Genomic DNA, 15,479 nt, shown 5'->3' with positions numbered 1-15,479 from the left:
TCTTTGGAGAAATGTCTATTTAGGTCTTTTTTCCACTTTTTGATTGGGTTATTTGTTTTTCTGGCATTGAGTTGTATGAGCTGCTTGTATATTTTGGAAATTAATCTTTTGTCAGCTGTTTCATTTGCTATTATTTTCTCCCATTCTAAGGATTGTCTTTTCACCTTGCTTATAGTTTCCTTTGCTGTGCAAAAGCTTTTATGTTTAATTAGTACCATTTGCTTACTTTTGATTTTATTTCCCTTATTCTTCTAGGAGGTGGGTCATAGAGGATCTTGCTTTGATTTACATCATCAAGTCTTCTGTCTATATTTTCCTCTAAGAGTTTTATATTTTATGGTCTTACATTTGGATCTTTAATCCATTTTGAGTTTATCTTTGTGTATGGTGTTAGGAAACGTTCTAATTTCATTCTTTTACATGTAGCTGTCCAGTTTTCCCAGCACAATTAATTGAAGAGGTTGTCTTTGTCCCACTGTATATTCTTGCCTACTTTGTCAAAAATAAGGTACCCATAGGTGCATGGGTTTATTTCTGGGCTTTTTATCTTGTTCCATTGGTCTATATTTCTGTTTTTGTGCAAGTACCATACTGTCTTGATGACTGTAGTTTTGTAGTATAATCCGAAGTCAAGAAGGTTGATTCCTCCAGCTGCATTTTTCTTTTCAAGACTGCTTTGGCTATTCAGGGTCTTTCGTGTTTCCATATGAATTATGAAATTTTTTTCTTCCAGTTCTGTGAAAAATGCCATTGATATAATTTCATAGGGAGCACATTGAATCTGTAGATTAGCATTCACTTTTTTAGTACTGCAAATTTTTCTTAATATTTATTGAAACAGTTCTTTGGGAGTTCTTAAACATGGATCATTTGTCACATTTTAATCTCCCCTTTTCCTCTACCACCCAGCCCTTAGTAACCACTATTCTAGTGTGTTACTATGAGTTCAGCTATTTTAGATTTTACATTTAAGTGAAATATCAATAACCTCAGATATGCAGATGACACCACCCTTATGGCAGAAAGTGAAGAGGAACTAAAGAGCCTCTTGATGAAGGTGAAAGAGGAGAGTGAAAAAGCTGGCTTAAAGCTCAACATTCAGAAAACTAAGATCATGGCATCCGGTCCCATCACTTCATGGCAAATAGATGGGGAAACAGTGGAAACAGTGGCTGACTTTATTTTTCTGGGCTCCAAAATCACTGCAGATGGTGACTGCAGCCATGAAATTAAAAGACGCTTACTCCTCGGAAGGAAAGTTATGACCAACATAGACAGCATATTAAAAAGCAGAGACATTACTTTGCCAACAAAGGTCTGTCTAGTCAAGGCTATGGTTTTTCCAGTGGTCATGTATGGATTTAAGAGTTGGACTATAAAGAAAGCTGAGTGCAGAAGAGTTGATGCTTTTGACCTGTGGTGTTGGAGAAGACTCTTGAGAGTCCCTTGGACTGCAAGGAGATCCAACCAGTCCATCCTAAAGGAGTTCAGTGCTGGGTGTTCATTGGAAGGACTGATGTTGAAGCTGAAACTCCAATACTTTGGCCACCTGATGTGAAGAGCTGAGTCATTTGAAAAGGCCCTGATGCTGGGAAAGATTGAGGGCAGGAGTAGAAGGGGACAACACGGGATGAAATGGTTGGATGGCATCACCAACTAGATGGACGTGGGTTTGGGTGAATTCCTGGAGTTGGTGATGGACAGGGAGGCCTGACATGCTGTGGTTCATGGAGTCACTAAGAATAGGACATGACTGCACGACTGAACTGAACTGATATCATACTTTTTCTTTTTTCTTTTTCTTTTCCTTTTCCTTTCTGACTTATTTCCTTTCTTTTTCTTTCCCTTTCTGACTTATTTCCTTAGTATAATGCCCTCAAGTTTCATCCATGTTGCCACAAGAGGCAGGATGATCTTCTTTCTCAAGGCTGAATAATGTTTATATCTATATCATACCTTTTTAACCTATTCATCAGGTAAAAGAAATATAAGTTATTTCCATATCTTGGCTACTGTGAATAATGTGGCAATGAATATGAAAGTGCAGATATCTTTTGATATCCTGTTTTCATTTCCTGTGTATATATACCCAGTGGTGAAATTGCTGGATGATGTAGTATTTTATTTTGGTTTATGAAGTCAGAAGTAAATTCAGTCGCTCAGTCATGTCTGACCCTGCAACCCCATGGACTGCAGCATGCCAGGTTTCCCTGTCCATCACTAACTCCTGGAGCTTTCTCAAACTCATGTCCATCAAGTCGGTGTTGCCATCCAACCATCTCATCCTCTGCTGTCCCCTTCTTCTCCCACCTTCAATCTTTCCCAGCATCAGGGTCTTTTCAAATGAGTCAGTTCTTCGCATCAGGTGGCAAAGTATTGGAGTTTCAGCTTCAGTGTCAGTCCTTCCAATGAATATTCAGAACTGATTTCCTTTAGGATTGATTGGTTTGATCTCCTTGCAGTCCAAGGGACTCTCAAGAGTCTTCTCCAATACCACAGTTCAAAAACATCAATTCTTTGGCACTTAGCTTTCTTTATGGTCCACTCTTACCTCCATACATGACAACTAGGAAAACCATAACTTTGACTATACAGACATTTGTCAGCAAAGCAATGTCTCTGCTTTTTAATATGCTCTCTAGGTTTGTCATAGCTTTTCTTCCAAGGACCAAGCATCTTTTAATTTCATGACTACAGTCACCATCTGCAGTGAGTTTGGAGCCCAAGAAAATAAAGTTTCTCACTATTTCCATTGTTTACCCATCTATTTTCATGAAATGATGGGACCAGATGCCATGATCTTAGTTTTTTGAATGTTGAGCTTTAAGCCAGCTTTTTCACTCTCCTCTTTCACTTTCATCAAGAGGATTTTTAGTTCCTCTTCCCTTTCTGCCATAAGGGTGGTGTCATCTGCATATCTGAGGTTACTGATATTTCTCCCAACAATCCTGATTCTAGCTTGTGATTCATTCAGCCTGGCATTTCACATGATGTACTCTTCATATAAGTTAAATAAACAGAGTGACAATATGCAACTTTGACATACTCCTTTCCCAATTTGGAACCAATCTGTTGTTCTATGTCCAGTTCTAACTGTTGCTTCTTGACCTGCATACAGATTTCTCAGGAGGCAGGTAAGGTGGTCTGGTCTTTCCATCACTTTAAGAATGTTCCACGTTTTGTTGTGATCCACACAGTCAAAGGCTTTAGCATAGTCAATGAAGCAGAAGTATATGTTTTTCTGGAATTCTCTTGCTTTTTCAATGATCCAACAGATGTTGGCAATTTGATCTCTGGTTTATCTGCTCTTTCTAAATCCAGCTGGAACATCTGGAAGTTCTCAGTTCACATCCTCTTGAAGCCTAGCTTGGAGAATTTTGAGCATTACTTTGCTAGCCTGTGAGATGAGTGTAATAGTGCGGTAGTTTGAACATTCTTTGGCATTGCCCTTCTTTGGGATTGGAATGAAAACTGACCTTTTCCAGTCCTGTGGCCACTGCTGAGTTTTCCAAATTTGCTGGCATGTTGAGTGTAACATTTTCACAGTATCATCTTTTAGGATTTGAAATAGCTCAACTGGAATTCCATCACCTCCACTAGCTTTGTCCATAGTGATGCTTCCTAAGGCCCACTTGACTTCATACTCCAGGATGTCTGGCTCTAGGTGAGTGATCACACCATTGTGGTTATCTGGGTTATTAAGATCTTTTTTCAATAGTTCTTCCTTGTATTCTTGCCATCTTTTCTTAATATCTTCTGCTTCTGTTAGGTCCAAACTATTTCTGTGCTTTATTCTGCCCATCTTTGCATGAAATGTTCCCTTGGTATCTCTAATTTTCTTGAAGAGATCTCTAGTCTTTCCCATTCTATTGTTTTCCTCTATTTCTTTGCATTGATCACTGAGGAAGACTTTCTTATCTCTCCTTGCTATTCTTTGAAACTCTGCATGCAGATGGGTATATCTTTCCATTTTTCCTTTCCTTTCACTTCACTTCTTTTCATAGCTATTTGTAAGGCATCCTCAGACAATCGTTTTGCGTTTCTTCTTCTTTGTAATGGTTTTGGTCACCACCTCCTGTACAATGTTATGAACTTCCTTCCATAGTTCTTCAGGCACTCTATCTATTAGATCTAATGCCTTGAATCTATTTGTCATTTCCATGGTATAATCATAGGGTATTTCATTTAGGTCATACCTGAATGCTCTAGTGGTTTTCCCTACTTTCTTCAATTTAAGTTGAATTTGGCAATAAGGAGTTCATGATCTGAGCCACAGTCAGCTCCTGGTCTTGTTTTTGCTGACTGTATAGAGCTTCTCCATCTTTGGATGCAAAGAATATAATCAATCTGATTTCGATGCTTACCATCTGTTGATATCCATGTGTAGAGTCATCTCTGTTTTTTGAGGAGCCTCCATACTGTTTTAAATAGTGACTGCACCAACTTATATTCCCACTTCCATTGCAAAAGAGTTCCCTTTTTTTCACAGCCTCACCAGCACTTGTTATCTCTTTTCTTTTTAATTGTAGCCATTTAAACAGGTATGAGATGATAGCTCATTGTGATTTTGATTTGCATTTCAGTGTTGAGCACTGTTTCATGTACCTGGTGGCCATTTGAATGTCTTTGAAAAAATGTCTATTCCATTCCTTTGCACATTTAAAAAATAATGTTTATTTTATGTTGGAGTATAGTTGATTAATAGGCTTCCCGAATGGCTCAGCATTAAAGAATCCACCTGCAATGCAGGACAGACAGGAGATGCAGGTTTGATCCCTGGGTTAGGAAGATCCCCTGAAAGAGGAAATGACAACCCTATCCAGTATTCTCACCTGGAAAATTCCATGGACAGAGGAGCCTGACGGGCTACAGTCCATGGCATTGCAAAGAACATGACTGAATAGTTGATTAATAATCCTGTGTTAGTTTCAGGTGTACAGCAAAGCAATTCAGTTATACACATGAATCTATTCTTTTTTCAAATTCTTTCCCATTTAGGTTATTACAGAATATTGAGCAGAGCTACCTGTACTATACAGTAGGTCCTTGTTGGTTATCTATTTTAAATATAATAGTGTGTATATGTCAATCACCCTTTGCAAATTTTTAATCAGATGGTTTGATTTTTTTTTACTACTGAGTTGTATGAGTTCTTTATACATTTTGTATATTAACCCCTTATCAGATATACTTTGCAGATATTTTTTCCTATTCTGTAGTTTGCTTCTTCATTTCATTGAAGGTTTCTTTTGATGTACAGAAGCTTTTTAGTTTGATGTGGTAACAATGCTTATTTTTGCTTTTCTTGCTTTTGCTTTTGGTATCAAATCCAAAAACTAATTGGCAAGATCAATATCAAGGAGCTTATCCCCTGTGTTTTCTTCTAGGAATTTTATGGTTTTAGGGCATATGTTGAAGTCTTCAATCTGTTTTGAGTTGGTTTTTGTGTATGGTTCAATAAAGAGGTCCAGTTTCATTCTTTGGCTTGTGGCTTTCCAGTTTACTTAACATCATTGATTGAAGGGACTGTAGTTTCTTCATTGTATATTCTTGGCTGCTTTTTCATAAATTAATTGACCACATGTGCATGGGTTTATTTCTGGGCTATCTATTATGTTCTGTTGATCTGAGGTCTGTTTTTATGCCAATTTGATACTGTTTTGATTACTATAGCATTGTAATATAGTTTGAAATCAGAATGTGTGATGCCTCCAGTTTTGTTCTTTTTTCTCAAGATTGTTTTTGCTTTTTCAAGTTTTTTTGTGGCTCCATATGAATTCTAAGATTTTTTTCTATTTCTGTGAAAAATACCATTGGAATTTTGATAGAGGTTGATTGAATCTGTAGATGACTTTGAGTAATATGGTGTGCTTAGTCACTCAGTTGTGTCTGACTCTTTTCAGCCTCATGGACTATAGCTTGCCAGGCTCCTCTGTCCATGGAATTTTCCAGGCAAGAATACTAGAGAGGGTTGCTGTTTCCTACTCCAGGGAATCTTCCCAACCCAGGGATCAAACCCATACATGTCTCTTGTGTTTCCTGCTTTGACAGGTGGATTCTTTACCACTAGTGCCACCTTGGAAGCCTGGATAGTATGGACTTTTTAACAATATTAATTATTCCAATCCACAGTATGGAATATCTTTCCGTTTCTTTGTGTCTTCTTTAATTTCTTTCACAAATATCTTATAGTTTTCAGTATAAAGATCATTAATGTCCTTGGTTAAATGTATTTCTAAGTATTTTACTATTTTTGATGTTATTATAAATGGTATCATTTTCTTAATTTCTCTTTCTGATGATTTGTTACTAGTGTATAGAATTGCAACTGATTTTGTATATTAGTTTTGTATCCTGCAACTTTACTGAAGTCACTTATTAGTTCTAACAGTTTTTTTTATGGTGTCAGGGTTTCTGTATATAATATGTCATCTGCAAACAGAAATAATTTTACTTATTTTCTTCTTTTTTGGATGCCTTTATTTCTTTTCCTACCCGAATTGCTTTGGCTTATTTATGGTGAATAAAAATGGTGAGAGTGGGCACTCTTGTCTTGTTTCTGACCTTAGAGGAATAGTTTTCAGCTTTTCACCCTTAATTATGATGCTCTCTGTGAGCTTGTCATGTGTAGATTTTATTATAGTGAGGTACATTGCTTCTATGGGCTTCCCCAATGGCTCAGCAGTAAAGAATCCTCCTGCAATGCAGGGGCCGCAGGAGACACAGGTTCAATCCCTGGGTCAGGAAGATCCCCTGGAGAAGGGAATGGCAACCCATTCCAATATTCTCACCTGAAGAATCCCCTGGACAGAGGAGCCTGGCGGGCTACAGTCCATGTGGTCTCAGAGTCAGACACGACTGAAGCGACTAAGCACACACGCACACACATGGCTTATATGTCCAGTTTGTTAAAAGTTTTTATCAGAAAAGATGTTGCATTATAAAAAATGCTTTTTCTGCATTTATTGGGATGATCAGATGATTTTTATCCTTCATTTTGGTAATATGTATCAGGTATAAACTACTATCTATAAAATATGTAAACAACAAAGTCCTGCTGTAGAGCCCAGAGAACTATATTCAATATGGTAATACACCATATTGCTATTTCAAGTTTTTTGTGGCTCCATATAGGAAAGATAACAAAAAAGAATATATATATATATGAATCCCTGTGCTGTATACCTGAAATGATACAACATTGTAAATTAACTATATTTCAATAAAATAATAAAATGAATACATGTGTAATTCAATATAAATTTAGGAAGCACATTATACCAAAAAATTTCCGCTTTGGTAAAACTAACAGCAGCAAATCATAAAGCTTGTCAGGATCTAAGGCTATACTGGGAGTCACTATAGAAACCTGCGCCAGGAGGAGGCATCAAATGCAGTGGCCTGCAGTTCTCAGCAGTGAACCCCATTGGGACTGCGTTAGCATGATCCCAGCAGGGACTACTGCCCAGCTGATTGTCAGGAGGAATATATGCAGAGGCTGCCACTCTTATTTGGTCTCCCAGTTACAGAACTTTCTGATGCTGGTCAGATTTTTCCAGCTGTCCACACTACACATGAGAAAGACCTAAATTAGCCTCTGTACTCCCTTCTCCCACTTTTAGTAGTTTGAGGGCTGTAATGTCAGAGAAAGATCACATTTGATACTGTGGATCTGACTAAAATTCTGTCATTTTTACTTTTAATGATATTTTTTAAATAGTGTAAGCTTGTATGTGGAAAAATAATGAATCAGAGCACTGTAAATAACTTATTAGTATCTCCCTAATACTTGGGGCAGGAAATTATCTTAATCTTCCACTATTAGGGAGATGGCATGAAAAATTATTTAATCACAAGATACACAATGTTTATCCCTAAAATCAATCCAGGATAATATAATAACCAAATATTCTATCATGATTTTAAAGCCATTATCCAAATTGGTTGCTGAAAAAGGAAATTAAACATAATAAGAACTGTGGAACCATTAATAATATTCTGGTGTCGCTAAAAGTTAGCTATATGAATTCTCATCCAAAATTACAAACATAATTCAAAAATCACAGAGGACTGAAAACAAAACACAAAATGACAGTCATGAAATTCATCAGCTGTTTTAATAGCAACTTACATTTATATGATGCCTTACACTTTGAAACACAATTTCACAGATGTTTTCTTAATACAATAATCCTTTGAAGTAGGTGTATATGAACCATTATTTTTGTTTTTCATATGAATGTACTGAGGCTCAAAGAGATTATGTAACTTGGCAATGTCAGACCTTTAATTCACTTTTCCTGTCTCCAAAATAGGTGTTTTTCTTCTTTCTCTCTGCTGGTCACAGATATTAATATTCATTGCACTCTTGCTCAGTCGCTTTAGTCATGTCCGACTCTGCAATCCCATGGACTGCAGCCCACCAGGCTCCTCTGTGCATGGGATTTTCTCAGCAGGAATACTGGAGTGGATTACTGTTTCCTTCTCCAGGGGATCTTCCTGACCCAGGGATAAAACCCACGTCTCCTATATCTCCTGCATTGTAGGCGGATTCTTTACTGCTGAGCCACCGGGGAAGCCATTAGCCACTGGAGCATGTTCATTACATAGTGGCCATTGGAAAGCATCTCAAATTGCCTAAGGAACTCAAATATTCACCTATACATGTTGTGTATGTATGTGTGTGTGTGTGTGTGTGTGTGTGTGTGACCCTGGTGCTAATATTCAGCTTGTTTGTGGCATTCCTGGTCCCAAATAAACCACTTGGTAGCCATGCCTTTGTATGTTCTACTACCTTATATCTGGGCTGAGCCTGTGTTGGTATTAGCCAAAGAATATGGTGAGATTGCTTCTATGCCATTTCTGGGCCTGAGCCTTAAGAAGGTCTGCCATCTTCTGCTTTATACTCTCGGGAGCCTGGGATATCATGAAAGAAGTCTGACTATTGTGTGGAAGACACTATCTGTGTGTACACATCATATGGAGAGGCCTCATGGAGAGAAAGCTCTTCCAGAATCCTGGCTGAGCTCAGCCCCCAGTCACTAGGCCTGCTGACTTTAGCCACACTACTGACCAATGGGAGGACTAACAAAAGAACCCCCAGCTGAGCACAGCTCAAGCCACAGAATTGTAAGAAAAGAAAAGGAATATTGTTTTAAATTACCAAGTTTTGCAGTAGTTTGCTATATGCTACTGCTAACTCACTTCAGTCGTGTCCGACTCTGTGTGACCCCATAGACGTCAGCCCATGAGGCTCCCCCATCCCTGGGATTCTCCAGGCAAGAACACTGGAGTGGGTTGCCATTTCCTTCTCCAATGCAGGAAAGTGAAAAGTGAGAGTGAAGTCGCTCAGTCGTGTCCAACTCTTAGTGACACCATGGACTGCAGCCCACCAGGCTCCTCCGTCCATGGGATTTTCCAGGCAAGAGTACTGGAGTGGGGTGCCATTGCTTTCTCCAAGTATGCTATATAGCAATAGATAACTGAAATAAATGTCAAAGAAATGAGCCTCAGGTTTCAGTACTCTGTCCAAGTCCACAGTTATTGAATGAGTGAATGTTCCCCAATCCTGTATCTCAAATTCCTGATGACAGTTCTATGAATTCCCATTAAATATTTTTCATGATCAGGGAAAGGGAAAAGCCTGCTGTGAAAGACCCCAAAATTCATGAAATTGACTAATTTTTTTCTATCAGAGCAATAATACTACTAATTGTTTGAACCAAAGACTCAGGCACAACGTGTCTGCCTAGATATGAAATGACACTCCATAAACTTGCAATTTCATTTCTCATCCATGAATGCATTTGCATCCTATGAGGGCTGCTCTGTATGCGGGTGCTTTCAATTCTGGAAATGTCATCTGGGAAAAGATAGCAGCAGCTTGGCCGTGAAACCATAGGTTTGAAAATTAGCAAATTTTCACCACTCTGTTCATTAGTGAAATCAATGAGACTTTGAAAGGACTGAGGAAAATTGTCAAAATATGAGAAGATGAAAATGATGAGATGAATGGGACTTCAGGTGCACAGGGGTGAATGTGGTGGAGGGCCAGCCCACTGAGTGTCCTTTTATATGTACCAACAGACCCCAAACAGACTAAACTCATTTGCATCAACCACATCAACTGCTCTGACTCTAGGTCATTTGCAATTTCTGGGTACTTGTAATATACTCTTTGGGCTCATTTCTTGGTTTAATTTCCTTTCTCTTCAGATTAAGACCATATCAGAATTTGAGAGATTTTCCTCAACTGTGTGATTTTAAGGAAAGTCACTTTAAGAGATTTGAGTTATTGTATATTTAAACCTTAATACAAAAGATAATCATGATTTACATAATAAAAAGAGGAGGGGAAAAGGCCTGAACTGATAAGATCTAGCTCTTTCATCTCCAGTGATTTGTGTTAATTTTTCTAGAGGCAACTGATATTTGTTAAGAAATTAGCAATGAGTAGGAGCTTCCCTTGTGGTCCAGTGGTCAAGACTCTGCAGGGGGCATGAGTTCAATCCCTGCTCCAGGAACTAAGATCCCATATGCCCTGTGACATGGTAGAAAAAAGAAAAAAAGAAAAGAAAAAAAAAACTAGCAAGGGGCAAAGAAAAGCATGACAAAGAGCCCTTGCCTTCAAAAAGCTTACAGTTAGTTGAGTTTGGAAAAAGAAGTGGTATGGGAGGATTTTACAATTCTGAATCAGAGAGCCTCAAAGGAGCTAATGATGAAGCCAATCTTTCTTTCAAGTGAAATAAACACATTGATTTCCTCATTTTTTGTGCCAATTGGCAACAGGATTCCCTAGTGCCCACTTCTCTTGGGTCATCAGAAATGCCTACAATCTTGAAATATATCAGGTAATCTACAGCTGCTGCTGCTGCTACTAAGTCGCTTCAGTCGTGTCTGACTCTGTGCGACCCCATGGACAGCAGCCCACCAGGCTCCTCTGTCCATGAAATTCTCTAGGCAAGAGTACTGGAGTGGGTTACCATTTCCAATCTACAGCAAGTTAGATTAAATCACGTATTACAGTTGACAATGAAAATGATATTTTATGGATATTTTTTCTAACAAAATAATCCTAAAAAGTAAGTGGAGCATGAATGATTATTCCCACTTTTTGGATAAATAAACTGAGAGATGTCCATTCAGTAAATTTAAAAGTCTGGAGGTAATACACTCATGGATAATAGGTTGATGCCTTTGAGCAAACATTCTTAAGAAATATAAATCTTACTTTGTCCAATTATCCTGATAAGGGAATCAGAGGGAGCAATTATGAAGGAGTAGAGGATTTACATGGAAAAAAAAAAAGAAGTATCCTGGAATGTAGTAAGGGCAACTGTTCTTATGGAGGAATCTTAAACTCAGATGTCATAAGGTTGCTGTGATGCAATTAAGAAGGAGTCAGTCCCTCACTCTACATCCCATTTTCAAGTGAGTGCCAAAAAGTTCACAGAAACTGCTAACTCAAAGTAGGAAATGAATGACAGGATTAACATGGTGGAAGTTTCCTTTTCTTTCCCAGGTTTGAAATAATGCATGCTTCCTGGTGTGTAAGAGAGTATTACATACACTTACTGTGTCTGGGTTATTTTCACTATATTGTATGTGAGCACACACATTATGCATATTCACATACATACAAACACACACACATTATCACCTTAATTTACTGTATTTAGTGGACATATAGTCTGAAAAGAACACAGGGCCCTTTCTATTTTCATTTGTACCGTACTGATTGACAGAGACGCTTTCAGCACCATGTTGAACAGAACCAGAAAAAAATATGCTATTTTGTGGAGTCTTAACTGTCCTAATGCTTGAGTTATAGAGTGGAGAATCTTTCCCATCTTCTCATATCCCACAGCATCCTTTAGGATTGTTTGAACAAGACGTATGTTCTAAAACAACTCTAAGACATGCACTGTACTGATGGAAAATCCAGTTTTAATTTCTGGTCTCTAGTAAACCACTGTTGGGAAGTGGAAATAGAATTTTGAGACCAAAAAATGAAGTGGGCAACTCTGCAAAGTGTAATTATGAAGTTTATTGTGGGTAAGTTACAGGCAGTTACAGTCAAGTCACAGTCAACTTGACAGTCAAGTTGACAGCCACAGTCAACTTCCCAGGTGACTCAGTGGGAAAGAATTTGCCTGCCAAGCAGGAGACACACAGGAAATGCAGGTTCGATCCCTGGGTCAGGAAGATCCCCTGGAAAAGGAAATGGCAACCCATTCCAGTATTCTTGCCTGGAGAATCCCATGGACACAGGAGCCTGACAGGCTACAGTCCATGGGGTCACAAAAGAGTCAGACACGACTTAGTGACTCAACACCAACAATAACTTTTAGGCAGGAAGGATCAGGCAGTTGGAAGATCCAGAGGCATTCACAGCTACACTCCACATGGCTAAAAAGGGTACACAGTAATTTGAAAGGGCCAAAGCTAAAAACAGAATCTGACTACCAAGTTGAAAAGCAATCCACACGGACCAGAAGCAGACACTGCCCCTCCCCCATGGAGAGTCTCATGACGATTAACCAGCAAAAGGCATTAAAGATTAATCAGCAAAAGTCACTCTTCTGGTTTTCATATCAGCTGAAGACACAGGTAAAAGTTGATTGAGAACTTATCTGACTTGGGTGCATTCCTCATGAGTGGGCTAATGCTCAGTAAGACCAAAAGGTGAGGGCGTAGGAGTGCAGACCCAAGATGGAACTGACAAAATAGAGTCAGCATGGTTTAGCCCACACAGTGATTCAAACTCTTTGTGCCTCAGTTGCCTTTTTGGTCAGTTATAAATTGGGGATGATTAGAATAGGTGGCGCTAGTGGTAAAGAACCCACCTGCCAATGCAGGAGACATAAGAGACGTGGGTTCAATCCTTGGGTTGAAGAGATCCTCTGGAGTAGGAAATGGCAACCCACTCCAGTATTCTTGCCTGGAGAATTCCATGGGCAGAGGAGCCTGGAGGGCTATGGTTCAGAGGGTCTCAAAGAGTCAGACATGACTGAAGCAACTTAGCATAGCACACAGCACAGAATAGAGTCTAGTCACTTCCTGATGGAAGTTTAACCATGTTAGGAATTCATTGCTATTACTTTGACATACAAGAAACATGTTTATTTTAAATATGTGATTGTTAATTTTTTCCCAATGATCCTGTAGATTCAAATAAGAGATAATACAATGTATACCCTGTGCATACTGACATTTTCCCCCTTCTGTTTCTTCATGAGAGCTAAAGGAAAGATACAGTTAGTCCAACCATGGCAAATGAATAAGCCTCCTCAGCAGCTCATGCCAGACATTTCTCATGCTTTGTCTAGCTGTCTCTAATTTTCTGTTTGATTTTCCACCACTCACAAGTAAGATAGAGGGTTGCTTTGGCAGAAATTAAATGTGCAAAAATGTTTTACCATCTGCTGGAATACTCTTGGATGTTATTCCTCCAGAAACAGTCATTATTAAAAATATTTATTGGACATCAACAATATATCAAACTCTGTTCAAAATATGGCTGTCTCACAGTTATTACTCAAACAGGAATTAAAAACAGTATTTATTGCATTTAAGAATCAGCAAGAGTTAGTCCTGCTCCTAAACTCTGTTATCTTGACACTATCTTTACCCTTCCAAGAGGAATAAGTTATTTAAGGCAAGAATTGTGTTTCTCTTATTTAGAATATTCACAGCCTTATAGCCCTTAACACAACACTTGCACATAGTAGAGGCTAAAATGTTGATTGATCAGTAAAATTGTGAAGGCCTATTTCATCATCTAAACTGCAAGTTTCTTAAAGGGCAGTGACAGGATTCACTATTTCTTATGTATCTGTTGTTTTTCTTTTTCATGCTTAGCATCTGATGGACCAGTCTTGATTTGGAAAATTGCCCACTGTAAAAGCTGAAACCAAAAATACTTGTTTCCCCAGGCTCCCTTGTAGCTTGAGTACTGGCAGGTGACCTAGTTAGACCTATTAGATGCTAATAGTGGTAAGAATAATAGCAAACTGTGGAAAATTCTTAAGGAGATGGGAGTACCAAACCACCTTACTGATCTCCTGAGAAGCCTGTATGCGGGTCAAGAGGCAACAGTTAGAACTGGACATAGAACAACTGACTCATTCAGAATTGAGAAAGGAGTATGACAAAGCTGTTTATTGTCACCCTGCTTATTTAACTTATATACAGAGTGTGTGTTAAGTTGCTTCAGTTGTGTTGGACTTGAAGCAGAAATTATACTTTTTAACCCCAGGGACATAGTAGCATCCTTAAAAAAAGAGTACATGCTGAATAAATATTTTACTGATTGATATCATCTCAATAGCATCAGAAAAAGAGTCATTAGCACAGTGCATACATGGCTCAATAAGGAGATGTTATTCTTTTTGGACTGAGGTAGGAAATACATGAGTTACTTAAAATTAAAATCAGTGTCGTAAAAGAGGAACAGAAGATTTTACTGAATTCAGACTGCTTTGAATTCAATTTAGTCAAATCAGTTTTTGGAACTAGAGAGTTCTAAAATGGAGAATGATTGTAAGTGCAGCCTTCAGGCAAAAATTAGATAAAATAAGAATGAAAGGATGGATTTTCAATGTCATTCATCTAATGTCATTGTTAGACTAATAGTTCATGCTCTTCCCTTTCCTTTCCTTCTTCTCACCTTCCCCAAGCATATTCGTGTAATAAAGTCAGAGGAAGTTGGTTTGGAATTATGTGTCAAAGAGATTAAAGAAAAGATGGGGGAGAGAATATGGTGAGAGAGAAAACTGGGAAACTGTGTTGGCTATGAAAATGGACCTATGGACTGAACTATGTGTTCTAGGGAGGGGAATCTGCTAGCCAGCTGCAGCAGAGGGGGTGGAGAATGGCCAGTGTCAGAGAAGTGAAGCCATTATCTGTATTTAAACAATCAGAAGCTGATCGTTTGGATGCCAGTGTTATGAATCAATGTTAAGCAGTTCATTCTTTTTTGTGTTCATTCTACAATCATCCGTTGAAGACTTGTTTTGTGTCATGTGTTGCTCTAGGCCCTGGGGATAGAACAATGAATGAGATAGGTAACATCTTGAATTCAAGGAGCTTATATTCTATTTATTTAATTTTTTATTTTTCATTATAGTTTATCATGAGATATTAAATATATTTTCCTGTGCAATATAATAGGAACTTGTTGTTTATCCATTCTATATATAATATTATAGTTTGCATCAACCCCCTCCCCCACCCACCTCCCCATTGGCAACCACAAGTCTGTTCAAGGAGCTTATATCCTAGTAAGAGAGATAATAAGCCATCAAAGAAGCAAAAATATATTCTAGGTATCAAATAGTAATAAGTACTATGAAGAGAAATTAAGTAGGATAGCAAGACAGAGGGTAACAAGGCCTGCTGTTTTGGGCAGAGCTGTTAAAGAAGTTCTGTCTCTAAGGTGGCTTCTTTTGAGAAGAGACTTGGATAAAGTTAATTCAACA

Source organism: Bubalus kerabau, chromosome X (assembly GCF_029407905.1).
Source record: "Bubalus kerabau isolate K-KA32 ecotype Philippines breed swamp buffalo chromosome X, PCC_UOA_SB_1v2, whole genome shotgun sequence".
NCBI classification, from domain to species: domain Eukaryota; kingdom Metazoa; phylum Chordata; class Mammalia; order Artiodactyla; family Bovidae; genus Bubalus; species Bubalus kerabau.
This window is presented reverse-complemented; position numbering follows the sequence as displayed.